At 37.7% G+C, this 19,562-nt stretch overlaps 1 pseudogene; it reads left to right on the plus strand.

The window, feature by feature from the left end:
• The first annotated feature begins 8,708 nt into the window (after positions 1-8,708).
• Positions 8,709-19,029, plus strand: LOC139011381 (protein FAM204A pseudogene; annotated as a pseudogene).
• The last annotated feature ends 533 nt before the right edge of the window (positions 19,030-19,562 follow it).

Genomic DNA, 19,562 nt, shown 5'->3' on the forward strand with positions numbered 1-19,562 from the left:
ACACCTAATTGACTGTATCAGTTTATATTCTTGTCTTTATATCTTTTGAGCATACTACTGAAATAGGAATTTTAGGGGGATATAAGCAGGTTTAGGAAATTTTAAAAATTAAGGGTCCATAAAAAAAACACACAAAAAAAACACAGAGCTGCAGAGCAGAGATACATTTCCATAAGACAAGGGAGCTAGGAGTAGGTCCATTTCTATAACACAAGGGAGCCAGGTGCAGTTACATTTCATTGGATAAGAGTTACATTTCCATAAGACAAGGGAGAGGCAAAAGTTACATTTACATAAGATAAGAGAACTGGGAGTAAGAAAAGGTCTATATTTACAAAATAAAGACAGGAAGAAAGCCCAGAGGGAATAGGACAATGAGGGAGGAGGGCCTATAATAAATAATTCAAAAGGGAATATTGACCAATCAGAAGGGATATCAGGGTACAGGAACTACAGCCTTTATAAACCTTAGAAACAGGAAGTCCTTGGAACTCTACCTCTCCCCACCTGGGAGTCTGTGCTGTGGGACTCTTCTGCCTTCCCCACATGGGAGTCTATACTTGTTCTTCAATAAATTTCCACCATTGCTATACCATCTTCCATCGTGGATTCATTCTTCGACTCTGATGGACAAAGAATCCAGGGAACCATCCTGTCCAGGGGAACACCCCGTGTTCCTGTCTAAAAATCCCATATCACTATTGTCTTCTTTTAACTTATTTTACAGTTCTTTGGCTAATCATGTTTTAAACTTGTTCTTGGACTTATTGTGGTAATTAATATCTTCTCTAAAAGTTACCTATGTAAACTAGACTTCAAAATTATTTAAATAATATTTTATGACTTTTTATAATATTTAAAGGCTTTCTCAATCTTTGTAGTTAAGTCTCCTTTTTTTTCATTCCTAATAGAGCCTGTTTTTGCCTTTCCCCCTTTTTTGGATTATTCTTGTGTATTCAATTAGTTCTCAGAAAAAAACTATGCTTTTTATTTTGTCAGTCAACTCACCATTGTTTTTATCTTTATTATAGTCTTTTTCTCTTTTTGTTTTAACCCCTAGCTTCTTGTGTTACAAGTAAGTATACATTGTTAGTCTTGTTGTTTTCACCTAAGAGTGTTTAATGATATAAATTTTACTTTGGGCACCACTTTGGATATATTTCAAGTTTTGGGAAATAGTGATATCATTTTTATTTAATTTTAGTAGGCTTTAATTTCCTTTTATTTCATATTTGAATTATAAAATTTCTAATACTTGGATTTTTATTTGACTCATATAGGTTCTTTTCTAAGAATTTGTTATGATCAATCATTAGATAATGACTTTTATGATATATTTAAATTTATTTTTCTTTTGGAATTCCTTTGTGGTCTATTAGATGGTCAAATTTTATAAATACTCAATTAGTACATGATTAGAAGGTTTATTCTCTATCTATTGGAGGCATAAAGCAATAGGTCATTTCTTAATTATGTCATTCATACTCAATGCGTTTCTTGTTTTTTAGGTATTTGGTCTATTAGTTTCTTAGAGAGTTATATCCAGTTATCAAATATGGTTTTTACTTAGTTACATTTTTCTGGAATTATTAGTTTTTCTTTATATATCTTAAGGCAATTCTAGGTGCATAAATATTTGGAACCTATATCATTTTGTATCTTTCTTTGTCCATTTGAAACCTTTCCTCTTTGACTTTAATAATGTAAAAACATTATCCTGTTTTGTCCAGTGGTACTACTTTTGGCATTCTGTTTTTTTCAACATTCCTATGCTATTTTATTTTACGTGTGTTTGTTATAAAAAGTATTAGTTGAACATGTGATATTCTGCAATTTTTAAAATCTTATTTTTTTCCTTTTTAAAAAAATTTTTGGGATGATACTGGTTAACAAAATTATACATGTTTCAGGTGTACAATTCTACAACACATCATTGTACACTGTATTGTGTGCTTATCACCCCAAGTCAAGTCTTCATCCATCACCATTTATCCCCACTATACCCTTCCCCCCATCCCTCTCATCCCTTCATCAATCATCACATTGTTGTCTGTGTCCATGAGTTTTTTCCTCTCTTTTCTTTTTTCCTCAATAGGTGAGCATAACTCATTTTTATGCATGGTATTATGGATGAGTTTGGACTTATTTCTGCCATTTTATTTGGTCTTTTCTACTTTTTTAATTGCTCTTTTAAAAAATCTTTTCATTTGTTGGATCATTCCATTTTGCCCTTCACTGGTTTGGCAGATGTAATTTATATTATTTTAGAAATTGCTAACATAGTACAGAGATATTCATGTTCCTATCACCCAGATTTCCCTAATGGTAATATTTTTACATAACTATAGAACATTATGAAAAAACCTCCAAATTGGCATATAATTGAATAGACTATAGATTTCACCAGTTTTTGATTCATTTTTGGGCATGGATGTATGGTTCTATGACACTTATCCCATGTATAGAATTGTATAATTAACCCTTAGAAATTAAGATACAAGGCTGCTCTAATCACTCATTCATGCTCTCCCTTTATAGCAGCAACACTTTCTACTCCCTTCCTGGCTACCACTAATCTGCTCCCTATCTGTATAATTCTGTGATAAAAAGGCTGCTTGCCCTGGCTGGTTTGGCTCAGTGGACAGAGCATTGGCCTGCGGACTCAAGGGTCCCAGGTTCGATTCCGGTCAAGGGCATGTACCTTGGTTGCGGGCACATCTCCAGTAGGGGGAGTGCAGGAGGCAGCTGATCGATGTTTCTCTCTCGTCGATGTTCCTAACTCTCTATCCTTCTCCCTTCCTCTCTATAAAAAATCAATAAAATATATATTTTTTAAAAAGGCTGCTATATAAATCTATACTTATAAAAGCCTAAGTGACTGAACAACAGAATGACTGCTTGACTGGTCGCTGTGACATGCACTGACCACCAGGGGGCAGGTGCTCAATTCAGGAGCTGCTCCCTGGTGGTCAGTGCGCTCCAACAGTGGGAGTGCTGCTCAGTAAGCTTACTGAGTAGCAGGCATAGTGGGGCCAGGATGAGCGGGAGTGGGGCGGCGCCAGGCCTGGGCTGGGGCTCCTCCTCAGCCGCCTGCCATTTCGCACACTACTACATCCCCACGGCAGTCCGACATCCCCAGAGGGGTCCTGGATTGCGAGAGGGTGCAGGCCAGCCTGAGGGACCCCACCAGTGCATGAATCTGTGCACTGGGCCTCTTTAGTAGAACCATAAAGTCTAGGTTTAGTCAATATTCACAATATTCTCTCCCAAACAAATCAATATACTGAGTATATTAAATAGACTATTTTTTTGGTAATCCACTAACATTCTCTTTGGAATTTTATTTCCAACTTCTTATGAAAAACATTTTAAAAAAAAAAATTTGGTAAGTTTTAGAATAGTTTTTGTTGATTTAGTTGCTTTGATTATTTTTGTATCTTATTATTTCCTTCCAGAAGTTTTTTCTCCTTGGTGGGATATAGTTTTATTGAGGAAAGGTTTAGTGACTGGTCTGTATTTTAAGTACTCAAAAGTCTGCAGATGCCTTTTCTAGACCATCTCTCTTGAAGGAATGTTGGACCTTTAGATATTTCTAGATTTAAATATTTTCCCACAGCATTTAAAAAATATTGTTTCAATCATTCTATTTAATTTTGAAAATTATAAGATTGAAGTAGTGTATTGTCTTCATTTTAGGAAATCTATCATTTCTATTTGAATTTTTTTAGTTTTTCTTTCTTATCCTCATTGCTTTCAAGTTTTATCTGAACCTTATTATTAAACCTTATTATTATGCCATCTTGTTTTATTTTAATCTTTTTCGTTATACAGTGGACTTTATTATTTGGATAACTAGGCCTTCCCTTTTACCCCCTCTCCTGGATTTGGAAAATTCTCAGGCTTTATCCCTTCAAATATAGATTAATTTACATTCTCACTTATACTATCTCTTTTTTCTCCCTTTCTGGAGTTGCTAAGAGAGAGATTTTGGAAACTTCTGAATCTGCATTCTCTATTTTTTTCTTTAGTGAGTTTTTATTAAAAATACTTATTTTTTTATTTTTAATCATTTTTATTACTATTAGATTTTTGTTGCATTACCTTCTATGCTTATTTTATGTAAACATTTTCTTCCTTTCTCTGAGGATATGATGTCACTTGTTTTAATTGACTTATTAATTCATTTTTTATCTAAGTTTTTTTTAATATATAAAATTTCTTGATTCTGTTTTATAGTGTTGGTCTTTCTCAGATAATTGACCTCCAAATGGCATTGGCTTTGGGGCTTGGCCACATGAGCTGAGGCTGTTGTTCAGTACAGATGGAGGTGCTAAGCTCAGGCACAGCAGGGGGAGTGAGGAGCCTTCAGGAAGAGGCTTTACCTGAGGAAGCTTCCCAGTGCTTCCTGCATTGAAGTTTATTGCTGGGGTCCTGTCTCTTTCCTTTCCTTGGAATTACCTCTTGTGATTTTTTAATTTTCTTTTCTTTTCTTTTTTTAGGGTATATACACATGGATTAAAAAAACAACTATCTTTTCTAAAGGTTTGATGCAGGAGGGGAAGACTCCAGCATGTGGTTAGTTTTCTTATAAGGTGAAGGTGTCCTTATATTCATGGTAACAGCCACCTAATGCAGCGGTTCTCAACCTGTGGATCGCGACCCCTTTGGGGGTCAAATGACCCTTTCACAGGGGTCGCCTAAGACCATCAGAAAACACATATAATTACATATTGTTTTTGTGATTAATCACTATGCTGTAATTATGTTCAATTTGTAACGATGAAAATATATCCTGCATATCAGATATTAACATTACGATTCATAACAGTAGCAAAATTACAGTTATGAAGTAGCAACGAAAATAATTTTATGGTTGGGGGTCACCACAACATGAGGAACTGTATTAAAGGGTCGCGGCATTAGGAAGGTTGAGAACCACTGGCCTAATGCATACTTAGTTATGTAGTAAACTTTTTTATTGTATTGCTTAAATTATGATAGAAGCTAATCATCTCTTTTAGGACTTCTTTAAAATCCATATATAGACAGATTTAAAAGAAATATTTCAAATCCACTCGAGATTTAGTCATTATATTAACTCTACAATAATTTTAATGTTTCGCTCCTAATCATGTATTTTGTGATGGTTTGTCCAAGATGAATATTATTGATGTTTAAACAATCAAAATAATTTAAAAAAATTATTGGTGCTTTGTGCCTTTTTGAATAAAATTATTTATTATTTTTACACTACTTTAGTCTTTCTAAAATTAAGCTATTGTTATCAATTGGGGTTTCAGGCAGGACCTCAGTTCTTCTCGTTGATGCAGAAAAGATTTAAAGGTCAAGGAAAATGAAAGTAAAGCAAAGTGGGATTTATTGAAGATACACTCCAAGGGAGGAGCGGGCCAATCAAGAGACACAATGGCTCAGAACTCCTGGGTTTTGAGGTTTAAATGAGGGATTTTCTGGATGGACACTTTCATTTGCATTCAGGGATGATTGACAGAAAAGGGTTATATAACTATATTCCTCTGCACATGCTCTTACCCATCATGCATACAGAAAAACCCATGGGGGGAGGGGCAGCGAGGGTCAAAACTGCAATGCAAATTTTATTATAATTAGTCCAGGGCCCTAGTAAGGTCACTTTGAGGTCATGCCTTTTTCCTCTGAGCTTGGGTCAAGAATCTGTTGGTTCCCAACCTGCCCCCTGGAGGTGTTCTGGCTGGTGGATTGCCCATAGGGCAGGGGTCTGAAGGTAATGTTGGTCCGACCCCTGTCAGGATCCCAGGGCAGGCCCCACCTCAGCTGCTCATGTCTAACTTCCTACCTAACACTATCAGTTTATTATTTTGCCAGTTTTGAAATGTATCCTTTTTATTTATAGATTGATTTCCATCCCATTAAAATTAATGTATTAGCATGCAGCTGCGGTGTGTTCTGTTGTCTGTGTAGATTTTTGCTGGAAGAGTTAATAGGGCAATACAGAAGTGTTTTCATTTAAGCCAAGTCCTGAATTCTTCAAAGTCACTGTGAATTATAAAGGAGGCAGCACTGAAAGGTTTTGTTCTATCATTACTACATAAAGTAAGACGCCTTTACCATCTCCGGATACAGAGAGTGAAAAACCATATCTGTTTACACACTTGGTAAAAGAACAGTTTTAAGATCAAAAGAGATCATTGTTTCCTTGTGAATTTCCCTTTTGGCCTCAGGCTAAAATTTATCATCTGTGAGGTTGTGCAGAATTTGACTAGAAGAGCCAAGAATCAAAAGCTGACAGACCAAACATTGTATTTCATTACACGTAAGCATGCTCAAATGGTCCCAGTCTCATAGCTGTATCTTTTCTCTATTGATCATCACATAAAATGGAAGTAAAATATTGTGAGTTTGAATTGGGTAAATATAATTATATGGTATTGTTATACCTTAAAACTATGGAAGGAATGACATTCTATGCAATGTTAAACAAAGAACAAATTTAAATAGATTTTCCTAAGGAAATATATTTTACTAATGAATAACTCAGAAGAGAAGAACGCAAGTCTTATATTAAATATTTAATTTTATATAATGACTAGCACATTGTTGGCCATTTATTTATATTAAATTATAATGCTAGTAATAATTGTTTCATGGTAATATATTTCTTGATCTTTGTTGTGGGTCTATTAAATGTTGATTATGTGGACAAAAAGGAGCCACATACTAAACCTCACAAGCTCAGGGGAGGCCTGCATAACCTAAAGTAACCACATAGGATGATCTGAAATTAAAGCTTTTTAACTAAAGGCTGTTCAAGGCAGGTAGTCGTGTCCTACCTAACAAGGTCAATCTTCACCTTTACTGAGCCTGTCTGTTGTCTTTTTGCATCTGGGATAACATACTTGATAAACATCTCTTGGCAAAAACAATGTAATTTCTCCTTTTCAGACACCTCAAAGCAGAGTGGAGACCACAAATCCCCTCATTGTTATTTTATCATGTTCATTGTAGACTGTTAACTATCCTGTACCCACCTAAGTAAAAGGAGTATGTGTCTATCACTTTACTTCTTATCCAATCCCAGAGGTTTTTCCCCCTTTTCTTTCTCTCCCTTCCTAATCTATCACCAATGGATTTTATGTAACCCACTGAAGTCTTCTCATTTAATTGTAATGCATAAAGCAGGGTGCAGAAGTACCATTTTCAGGAGTATTTTCTCAATCCCTTGAGATTTTGTTTCCCAGCAATTGTCCTCAGGTTGGCTCTAAGAAACTAACAAAAATTTTCTAGTTTTGAGTGTTTCTTACATTGACAGTAAGAAATAACACCATTCAAGTCTTTTCAATGCTCTCTTCCCAAAGTAAAAGCAAACAAACCAACAAACAGAGGTAGAGAATAATGAATTAGCTCATTAGCACACATTCAGATTCCACTGGTTGATGGATTTGAAGGCCTTAATTCAGTGGTTCTCAACCTTCCTAATGCCGAGACCCTTTAATACAGTTCCTCATGTTGTGGTGACCCCCAACCATAATTATTTTCGTTGCTACTTCATAACTGTAATTTTGCTACTGTTATGAATCGTAATGTAAATTATCTGATATGCAGGATGTATTTTCATTGTTACAAATTGAACATAATTAAAGCATAGTGGTTAATCACAAAAACAATATGTAATTATATATGTGTTTTCTGATGGTCTTAGGTGACCCCTGTGAAAATGTCATTCGACCCCCAAAGGGGTCATGACCCACAGGTTGAGAACCGCTGCCTTAATTGATTCTTCCTCTACTTTATTTCCCTTTTACATTATATTTTTCTTTTTTTTTGGTTCTAGTCAATGTTGTTAAAATGCTTTAGCATTCTATTTCTCTAGATTCTAGCAATTTTTAAAAATTTAAATTAGTTGTAACATATAGTGCTATTAATTATTAGGTAATTAAAAAATCAAACTGCAATTTATCATGTTTTATGAGATTTATGATTAATTATCAAACTATTTATCAACCTGGGATGAGAAATAAGTTCTCAAAGTGTAATTAAAATAAATATCATTTATTAATATAACGTATGTGGTGTTAGTTTTATTAATTAAGAAATCTTGCCGAAACCGGTTTGGCTCAGTGGATAGAGCGTCGGCCTGCGGACTGAAAGGTCCCAGGTTCGATTCCGGTCAAGGGCATGTACCTGGGTTGCGGGCACATCCCCAGTAGGAGATGTGCAGGAGGCAGCTGATCGATGTTTCTCTCTCATCGATGTTTCTAACTCTCTATCTCTCTCCCTTCCTCTCTGTAAAAAATCAATAAAATATATTTAAAAAAAAAAAAAAAAAAAGAAATCTTGAAGTGGAAAATTCAGTTACCATTTTTCCTCTAGATTAACTTCTCAGTTTACAAAATGAGATCAAATAATACTTTAACTATGTGGCCTGTGCAGTTTCAGGGTTTGTCTTTCATATTTTTCATATTCAGTGCATCTTCTATCTTTGTGAGATAAAAATTCTAAAAGATAAAAAGTGTTTACCTTTTATTGATATTGGTGGGGTACCCTTTGTGTCCCTATCTGTTACTGGTGGTGGAAGTGATACCATATTTAACAGGAAAGAAGTAAAAGGGAAGACTAAATATAGGCATGCTTTTTATACAGCTTTGCCAAAAAGCTACGTTTAACACTGTCCAAGTCTGTTCTCTGCTCACGAACAAAGGCAGTTTAGAAACATGCCCAATGAAGTCTGTGACGTGGGAAAATGCTTGCCCGTCAGTCAGTCATACCTGGAAACAGGTAATTGGCAAGGATGGGCATGGCCACTGCAAGAGTGGGAAATCTAAATATATAAACTTCTAGACAAAGGAACCACTCTCTGTTGCCTCCAGGGCGCCTGGCTCCTGTGACCCCTCTGCCCACATGGCACAAGGCCATGTTGGGCTTCCCCCATGGACTTAATAGACTTTAATCTGAATGCTGAACTTCACCCAGCTGCAACCTGGAATGGAAACTCTGGACACTGGTCTCCCAGCTGCCCCTCTTTCAGGACTGGCTTCGGGTAAATGGGACATTACAACCCAAGGAATGTAACTCTATGCCAATAAAATCTCCTACTACCTCTCATCCTCCCATGGGACTTCTGAAAATGCCCCAAGAACCCCACAAACCACGGAGGGTTCCCACTTGTGTTCCCCTCTGGTAGCAGAAGTGGAGTTCTTGTGATGTTGCCAGGAAAGGAATTTCCTGAAACTCACACAAGGAGGATGAGTGATCTTTATTCCCATGGAATTTAACCCCTGGGTTGCCAATGTTGCATTTCCATCCATCCCGCCATGGAAAGTCCATTTTTGTCTTCAGTGCGGCATGAAGGCCACTGCCAGGGTCTCTACTTCATACTCCAGTCCAGCACTCTGTGTGTGGAGTCCACATGGCCATGGGCCATGGGGCTTCTTAAGGCCACATGGCGGGTGAGTGCTGGTTGTGGAACAAGAGAGCAAGAGTGAAGCAAGAGCAAGAGAACTCTTTGTTTGGGATTATAACCAGGAGCTTAACCAATGAACCCTTCAAGATTCTGTGTGCCTGCAGTGGCTTCAACCCCTAGCCAATTGTGTCCATCTCCCTCTTTGTTTGATACCCTCCCTCAGTGATCTGCAGGGAATGGACCAGTGGTTTCCTGGGAAGTGTGAAGCTGTAGCTTCCTGGTGAAGCTGCCCAGATGACCATGCTTATGATGTCTGGACTCCCCTTTGCTCTCTTCCTATTATTAATATTATAACTAGCTAATTACGATAACACTATTTTCTTTGACTATCTCTCTCCCCTTATTGCTTTAATGCTGTGTGCTTTCCATCAATGTTCTGTAATTTAATGGCTTTCACTATGCATGCGACTCACCCCAGATTTGTTGTGTATCTACTGCTCTTTCTGGTATTCCGAATTTACTACTTAGTACTGTCACCTGCATTCTATACCTCTTCCTCTAACTCAGTATGACACAGACTGAACTGATTATCTTTCCAGAATCTTACTTACTAATTGTGTGACCTAAGGCAAGTCACCTTAACTGCCTCAGTTTCACTCCTCAAGTAAGGAGCTTAGAATTGTGTCTGGAATTTTGTATTCAGGAATTGTTCTTTTGGCCAACATTTCCCTCCCTAGCATTCTCTCTCCCAGTTTTCCACTTTTGTCAGCAGGATCTCCATCCAGTCACCAAATCATCTTCTGTTTGCTCGTTTCCTTGCCTTACACATCAATTCCATTAGCTCCCATTAGTTTTTTTCTTTGATCCCAAGTGACTATGCTGTAGGTCAGAATCTAATTTCCTGGCCCATTTCATAGAAGCTTTTACTGTTCTTCCTGATACCTGGCTCTTCCTTATTTAGTTTTTATGCGTTGTTGGGATAAAACTTCCTGAAATACAGTTCTGTTAGTCCTTCCCCTACTAAAACTTTTCAGTGGCTCCCCTAATACATACAACATATAGTCTAACTTACATTGTTTTAGATTCAGGACCCTCAATTATGAGGTGTCTAGGCATTACTCTCTTTATCTTTTCTATTGTCTTTGCAAACCTTCCTTCCTGTTGAACTAAGCTGCTTCAATTGCACATACTCACCACATGTTTTCCTTTCTCAGAGTCCTTGCTTATGCTTTTTCCTGCCTCAGTGTCCCAGAATGCTTTTCTCCTTATGCCCATATGACAAAAATCAAACCCATATTTTAAAGATAGAGCTCAGAGCTTTTTCTCTTCCCAGTAATATCAAGTAATTCAATTCATTTCTTAATCTAAATTCCCACTTTATCTGTATGTTTCACTACTTTCTGCCTTGTAGGAGCTACATGTCCTCTTTGTCCATTTCTCTTTAAGTTTTCTTAATGGCAGAATCCATAGCTTCTTCATCTTGATAAGCACTCAAAGGATGTAAATAAACTCTTCATATGATACTTCATAATTATTTGTTGAATAAATATATGGATATGTTTTGATTTAGTTATCGCTCATGTGATTCCCAAAAGGATTTAAGAAAATTTATGAGGATAGAATTAATGAATATAGCAGTCCTTGCTATAGGAGGTTTTCTGTAATGTGAGAATAATCTCAGCATTTGCCACTTATTGCTTATAAAATACTTTGAGACTCTGAATGAATTCATTTTTACTGTGGTTTTGAATTTACATTCAAAAGTACAGAGCTAGTTGTGTTACAGAATTTACCAGGTGACCAAAAAATACACAGGAGTACCCGGAGATACAGGAAAAACCCATTTATTTCCAGATGTACTAGTACTATGACTCAGGGGAGCCTGTTTCCAAATCCTGAGTGAGCCAATATGGAGGAAGCTTTCTCTTTATACCCTTTGGTTTCTTTATCCCCCATACATGGATCAAACTTCCAGACCTTTCTCGGGCTTTGCAAAAAGCCCCATGTGTTGGGATGGGGGCCTGAGACCACACCTAAAGGCCTGGCCTGGTGCCAGGGCTTATAACCCCCTCCGGCGGTAGTGTATTGTTCATGGTTTATGGCCTCTGTAAAATGGGAGTATTCAGGTAAATAGGCAAGACCAGATTATTTAAGGAAGGGCAGTGACTACTATAGGCTAACAGGAATGTGCATTAGGGATACTAATTAGGTACAGAGTCAGGCTGCTGGCCTCACCCCCCAAAATGTCTTATTTTCCTCATCAGCTGCGTCTTTAAAACTTTAGATTCAAGAGAAAGATGTTAGAAACATTTCTTTTTCTCTTGCAAAATATTTTTTAAAAAGAGATATTTACTAAGCAATCTAAGAACAATGGTGTTTTCTTTTTTAAAAAATATATTTTATTGATTTTTTACAGTGAGGAATGGAGAGAGATAGAGAGTTAGAAACATCGATGAGAGAGAAACATCGATCAGCTGCCTCCTCCAGACCTCCTACTAGGGATGTGCCCGCAACCCAGGTACATGCCCTTGACTGGAATCGAACCTGGGACCCTTCAGTCTGCAGGCCGACGCTCTATCCACTGAGTCAAACCAGTTACGGCAATGGTGTTTTCCATTCAGTAATACATATCATAAGAGAGGAAGTATTTTAATTGATGATAATTCTGAATTCATGGATGATAATTCTTTCTAAATATCTTGTGGAACTGGGATTTCCCAAATCATAGTGCTCTGTATACTCAATGATATTTTAACAGTGGTTTAAATTCATAACAATTTTACTGAAAGTTTATATTTTCAACTAAAGTAGGTTATGTGATTTTTTTAAAAGAGGCAACAAAGTATTCAGAATGAACTGTTCTCAAGATGTTTTAATGAGATACAGAAAAGGTTATATTAGCCAATATACTTTGCATTTCTTGTCTAACAGATGAACTTGTGAATTTTTGAGAATGTTTCTTAAAACATGCTTTTCAGTGATTCATTTAGTCAAAACATATTTTGCCCTTTAAAAAGGAACATCTCTGTCAATCCTCCAAATATAGTCTATAATTTAAGCTTCTAATTAGGAGCTTTACCACACAAACTTTGCATTAGGATTTTGGCACAACATAAATATTGCACATTCTTCATTTTTCAGTTCCTGAGATATATAGTTAGCCATTTTTTTTTGGTGTGTGAAATTCTTAAAAGTAACTGGTAGTTGTTTTCCTTTAATTTATTTTGAAATAATTATTGAATGTTCTAATTTTTATTACGACTTGAATTTGTTATTAGTAATAGTATAGTAGGCCCTGTGTATGTGCAGGTTTCACATCTGTAGGTTCAAACAATTATAATTAATCTAGAGATCATTTAAAACATAGAGGAGGTTGTGCATTTGGTTATATGCAAATGCTACGCCATTTTATATAAGGAACATGAGCATCCCTGGATCTTTGGGGGAGGTGGATCCTAAAACCAATTCTCCTCAGATGCCGAGGGACTTTCCTATCATGATGAAAGTTTACATAGTTATTTTTGTATGTTTATAAAGGAAAAGGACAGGGGAAAGGCCTGAAAGTTAATCCCGCTGAATTTTAGTCCCAATGTTTTCATGCACTCATTCAGTTATTAACTTACACATTTGTGTATTCAACAAGTATTTATTGAATGCCATTTTATGCTCTAAAGAGGGAGTTGAGCTACAGGGATACTTCAAGATACTGGAGCTATAGCCCGTCCCCAAGTTAGAACAAAGGGGAAGAAGGACCGAAGGGTTCCGGAGCTTAGATTCATGGTCCAGAGAGCAGCAGAGTCCACACCGAAGCCCACATCTAGCCTTCCCGTCATGCCATGACCCATTGCCGTGTGTTCATTAATTCTCTCGTGCCGCAGACCCTGCCTGGGTTAAATCAAGGTGATATTCCAGATCTTCCCAACCCCAGGAATATGGTGGGATAAAAATGAGATCATGTAATTGAAAGCTTTTGGAGTCTTTGAATTTTGAGAATCATGCCATAAAATTCTAAGACACCATCATGTAATAGTGCTAAATTTCATGAATCCATAATCTTCCCTTCTAGATAAGACACTTAGACCTGTGATAGGAAGAATAGGAAGAATCTCTTTGCGGGGGATCAGTTCCTTGTTGGGAAAGGGATCCCCTACTCACTTCCCCTCTTGGCTCTTATGACTGATCAAATAATTAAAATGACATAAGGCAGGTTAACAGGAGAAAACAAGTTTTAATACATACACTTGGGAATTCACATAAGAATGAAAATTCCAGAGACAGAAAGGCAAAAGCAGGTATACATGTCATTTTGGAGTAAGGAAAAAGGTAGGAATCTGGGACTTCAAAGGGAAATAAGACAATTCACAGGGATATGTGAGCGTTAGTGTTTAGTAAACAAATGTTTGCCGGGCTATTTATAGACAGACCGTCACAGAGAGGACTTTGCTCCCACGGCCTTGCTATAGGTTCCTCTGTCTGTCACACGTAGTTCATGTTATGCTATAGCTGTCCATGGTGATAGTTCTTCCCCAGACAGCCCTTATCTTAAATTCTTTTAGGCAATTTTGAGAAGGTCGAAGGTTCTACCTGAGCCTTTTGTTTATTAAAAATAAAATGTTTCTCATGCCAGATGACACATTTTGGTGTGGCAAATTTTGCTTCTCTATGTTCTCATATGTAAAACAGTATACCGTATAGTGATCTTGACTGTTTTTAATCCTCCTGGATAGAAGAAGAAATAAATGTAAAGGAGTAAGTAACAATGGCTTTAAAAATGAGACATCCCTACTGATATTTTTTTAGTTTTTTAACAAATGTTTTCCTGATCTTACATGGCCAGTGGTAAACACTGGACAATTTATCATCACCAGGAAACAATGCAAAATATATTACTGAATTTCTTAAAAATCATTATTCAATTATTCTTGTTCTGTTTATTTTCCTCTTGACATATGAAATAATTATTTTGCATATGGAAATTTAGCTTGAGTTTCAGAAGCTGCTTGAGAATTTGTTTGAACCTTTGATAACATGCAGTGAAACTGTCAGAGGCATAAAAATGATTGTCTAAGAGAACATTATAATCATTTTTATACCAGGAATCGCTGTCACCATTATTATTGTAATCATCATGCAGCCATTACTATGCAGATATTTTAAAAGCTTTAATGATGGAGCATTTGCTCTCACAGTGCACCTTGGGATTGGTGCTTATATTTTGACTGGAGGCCTAGTGTATGAAATTCAGCCTGGCCTCCGGGACCCCTCAGAGGATGTCCCACTGCTGGTTTAGGCCTGGTCCCACAAGGATCCCTGCCGGTCCAGGCCTAAACCGGCAGTCAGACATCCCTCTCACAATCCGGAACTGTTGGCTCCTAACCACTCACCTGCCTGCCTGCCTGATTGCCCCTAACCATTCTGCCTTCCTGCCTTATAGCCCCTAACCACTCTACCTGCCTGCCTCATTGCCACTAACTGCTCTCCTGCCTGCCTCATTGCCCCTAACCACCTCTGCCTGCCTGCATGATCGCCCCTAACCACTCGCCTGCCTTCCTGATGGCCCCTAACTGCCTCTGCCTGCCTTCCATGATTGCCCCTAATCACTAGCCTGCCAGTTTGATCTCCCCTAACTGCCTATGCCTCAGCCCCTGCCTCCATGGCTTTGTCCAGATGGATGTCCGGAAGGTTGTTCAGCTGTCTGGTCTAATTAGCATATTATGATTTTATTGTTATAGATTCTTTTATTAAATGCAGCTGCTGAAGCTCCAAGATGGTAAGAGACTTGCTCAAGGTCACACACAAAAAATTAATAGCAGTTAGAGAAAGAATTCATGAAATTACATTACTTGGTCAAATATATTGGTCACTAAATAACCTTACTCTCCCACCAATGTTTAATGGAAAAATTGTAGCCATAATTTGATATATGGGGTAGTATTATAGCCATAGTATAGGTCAATTGTTCATTTCCTCTAGGTCCTGATCTCTGTATAGCTGTAAGTAAATCACTTTAATTTCTTCACCTTTAGGTGTGTGATTGTTTATCAATGACTTCCTATGTTGACTAAGTGTGCAGTATTTTGGGGTGATATGCATAGACTGTCTTTTTTTCAGTATGGCCTCAACAACATCTCACATTGCACCTGCTCTTGAGCAATGTGACTTTGCCATTCCCTATTAAGGGTGGGGCTCTAATGCTGTTCTCTGGAAATCTGGGCTGGTTTTAGGAACCCACTTGGAACCAACAGAATGCTCCAAAGCTGATGTGGCAGGAATTCCCAGGCCAGGTCAGAGGAAGCCCTGCAGCTTCTGCCTTGGTCTCTTGGAGCACTCACTCTTCTTCTCAGATTGTCTCTCTCTGGGAACCACAGCTCATTCTGGGATTCCCAAGTCACCCTGAGAGGCCACATGTAGCATGGACAGTCCAGGCTGAGCTCAGTTTTAAATCATCCCAGTTCTAATGCCTGACTTCATGAGGGGAGAAGCCTCCAGTTCTTTGAGTCACCTTCATACCTTCACATTTTACCAGCTGAGGCCCCAGACACATCAGACTAGATGCAAGCTCTCTGTACTGCACATTGTCCAAACTCCTGACCTCCAAAATATATAAGCAAAAGAAGATATTGTCATTTCAGATATTACGTTTGGGGAATTTGTTATGCAGGAATAGATAACTTGAACAGATGATAATAAAAAACTTTGTGGACAAGATAAAAATGGTTATGATATCTATCTCTTAATGTCTCTGCTGGAGCAGAGCAGCTTTGCTAGTGCAAGTGGATAGACAGGTAACTGCATCATCACGTCCACATATATTGAGATTCTTATGCTCTGGGCCTCCTATCCTGGAACGTCAGCAGCCTGACCAGCACACATCCTTTCCTCTGAAATTAGCTGTCTCCCCACACATTCTACTGCTCTAATCAACATAACTGAGACTGTAAGCACTGGTCTGTAAAGAACCCACAGTGGATGGGCAGTGGCCTTTGAATGTGGGACATGCCCACAGTGATAAAGTTTCCTGTAGGAAGGTCAGAGGCTGGGGTTCATTCTGATGCCAAGACAAGGCTTCTTGGTAAACAAGAACCTGGGTTAGGAAAGGGAAGGCCTGGCCCTTACCTAGAGAGTGCTTTAGAGAGCTATTTATAACTAGCTGTTTCTTTAATGTCCCCTTTCCAAGGATTAACTCAAATAATAGTAAACCTATTAATAATGAAATAAACTTGTAAAGAGAAAATAGCAAGGTACTAACAAATACATATATCATTTTTTAAAAATCCTCACCCAAAGATATGTTATTATTTATTTTTAGAGAGGAAAGGAGAGAGAGAGAGAGAGAGAGAGAGAGAGAGAGAGAGAGAGAGAGAGAGACATCTATATGAGAGAAACATCTATATGAGAGAAACATCAATTGGTTGCCTTCCATACATGACCTGACCAGGGATTGAACCCACAACTTAGGAAAGTGCCATGATCAGGAATCAAACCCACAACCTTTTAGTGTACAGGATGACACTCCAACCAACTGAGTCACCTGGCCAGGGCTCATCGTTCCGTTTTTGTAAAAAAATGCTGAGTGAAATGTATGAAAGAGTAAAAACCATTCTTTGAGGGCATACACCGCATTGTTGAGAATGGGTAATTACCTCTCTGGGTAGAATTAAACAGCGGAGAGGGCATGTCATAATTCGATCTCTGTCTCTGTGTCTCTCTATCTCCTTTTCTCCTTCTCTATTGCTCTCTTCCATTTGCCTTCCTATCTCCCTCTTGTTTTGCAATGTACCATTTGTAGAAAAAAAAAAGATTACACCATAGATCTCATAATAGATTTTGTAGATATGTTGTTAAAAACTTGTTCTCCCAAAAGATGTGAATGCTCCACATTTTATCAGACACCCCCCACTTATCACTGCCGGTGCTCTCAGTCTCTCTGTTTCAACCATTACTGAGTTACTCAGTTACAGACTCCAATAGACTTCACGTAGGTGCAACCAGACAACCACTCACCTTATGCCCCTGCCAAAGGGCTTCTTTGTTGCCTCCGAGTGTGGGATGCTCAGCACTCATGAAGGCAAAGCTCAGAAGTGTGAGGGATGTAAGCTTTCATCATAAAAGCTTCTGACTAGTGGAAAAGGGAGATAGTAGATAAACAATTCCCCCTCTCCTGGCCCAGATGGAATGTCCTAAGCTGAAGCTCACGTGGCTACTCAGAAGGCAGTCCTATGAGACTGTCGTCACGTTAGGCCATTATCACTTTCTCCTGCCCTATTTCACTTCCCCTGTCTAACACTCCCATTGGCTGGGATTGCATTTACTTATAAAGTAAGTAGTAGCATATGATTCTATGCTTCAGGCTCTGCTTTCTGCTGAACCCAGTGTAAAATCCATAGACAGGAGGAATTTCTCAATTTTAGGTCTCATGGCCAAGCCTCAAACATGTATCATCTTGACAAACTATTATAAGAAAATGAGCATTGTGGCCAAATAATAATCAAAGGCTTGAACTCAGGGTATCAATGTGTGCTTACTGACCACTGGGTCAAAATATCTAATGAAAACTTTGTACAAACACATAAAAATACAAAAAGGAAAATTAAAATTTTATTATAGTGGAAGCCGTTTCTTGGTAGAGTGATTGATGGGACCTAAAATAAGAGTAGCGAGGAAGCACTTATTTCTAAAATATATAGAGGCAGGCAGAGGAAGAAGCTAATGGCTTTTATTAAAAATATGGGGCATCTGCAATACTCTCAACAATAAAGATTTTAAAAAATGAGCAGATGGCTGCTGGGCAGCTGGTTTAAAAGAAAGTGATGTCAGGTTGAATTCTGAAAATGAAGGCACATTAGAGAACTCTAGACTTACTTACAGGAAGACAAACATTACGAGACCATTGCAAAAACAGAGAGCTTAGATTTCCCTACAGATGGACCAAATACTAAAGCGGAATCCATTGTTACATGCATATGAAGAGAGTCTTTCTGGAATTCTCTTAAATGTGTGGATTAAATTTCAAGAATTGCAGAGGAAACACTCTGAACAGAAAAACCTCAACTTCAAAATTCAGAAGGAAACAAAGGAAATGCTCCAGAATAGGTAAAGTGAAGAATGCAGAAAAATCTCACAGTGAACAGTCCTCAAGTGAAACCCAGTGGAAGGAGCGTACTCAGTATTTTGGAGTCAAGGATAGGTTTGAACTTCCTGTTAATAAAGAAAAAAATTGACAGGTTGGGCCTTGAAAAGAACATAGTCAAGGCTGTGGAGTGGGATATTGGGGAGTCTGAGGAACTCGGCAACTAGCTACCTGTTGGAGAGCTTGGTGCAAAAATTGCCAAAGCAGTTGCCTGTCACAACTTTGTAAAAGCCAAAAGGATGCTAAAAATTTACAAGCTGCTAAAAGGAGGAGGAGGAGGAGGAGGAGGAGGAGGAGGAGGAGGAGGAGGAGGAGGAGAAGGAGGAGGGAGGAGGAGTTTGCATGGTGGTTTGAAGCAAAGAAGAGATGAGAAACCTAAAGCAGCATGGTATACGTATATGTAACTTGTCAGAGTTCTTCAAGTCACTTGAGTCCCTACTTGACTTATTACTTGAGTTTTCGATTGCTCAATTTGCTGAAAATATTTTCTTACTTAGGTTAAACATGTTAGGAAATTAATAGAAATAGAAAAATAAGCATAATTTTGAGAGTTATCCAATCTTTTTATAAAGAGTTACCCTGTTAAAGAGAATGGAATGGAGCATACAGTTATTTGTACACAAAATATATATATGGGGGGAGGATATAATTTTATTTATTTATATAGACCCACAATATAAAATCAATTTTCCTTTTCATCTATAGCCAAATTTCTCCTTGTTTCTTATTTGTAATCACTGTAATGGCACTTACTCTGGAATTGCATTTTTAAGATTGACTTTGGTTTATAATGGATTAGTCATAGGTGCATGAAAGTCTCAATTGCTATTATCTTTACAGATGACTTAATGTTATAAAAGTAATTATTGGTTCTTTATTGAAGGCAGTAGAGTTGATACTTTACAGTCACATAATAAAAGCAATTGATTAATTTCTGTGTGCCTTTAGATAAAATATTACAGTAAGAAAAAGACTGAATGTAGTATTTGGAGGATAATTTAAATTCAACTCTGCCTGGAAATGTTTTTCTAAATA

This window comes from Myotis yumanensis, unplaced genomic scaffold (assembly GCF_028538775.1).
Source record: "Myotis yumanensis isolate MYYU_CA2020_CCGP unplaced genomic scaffold, mMyoYum1.0.hap1 SCAF_5, whole genome shotgun sequence".
In the NCBI taxonomy this organism is placed as follows: Eukaryota; Metazoa; Chordata; class Mammalia; order Chiroptera; family Vespertilionidae; genus Myotis; species Myotis yumanensis.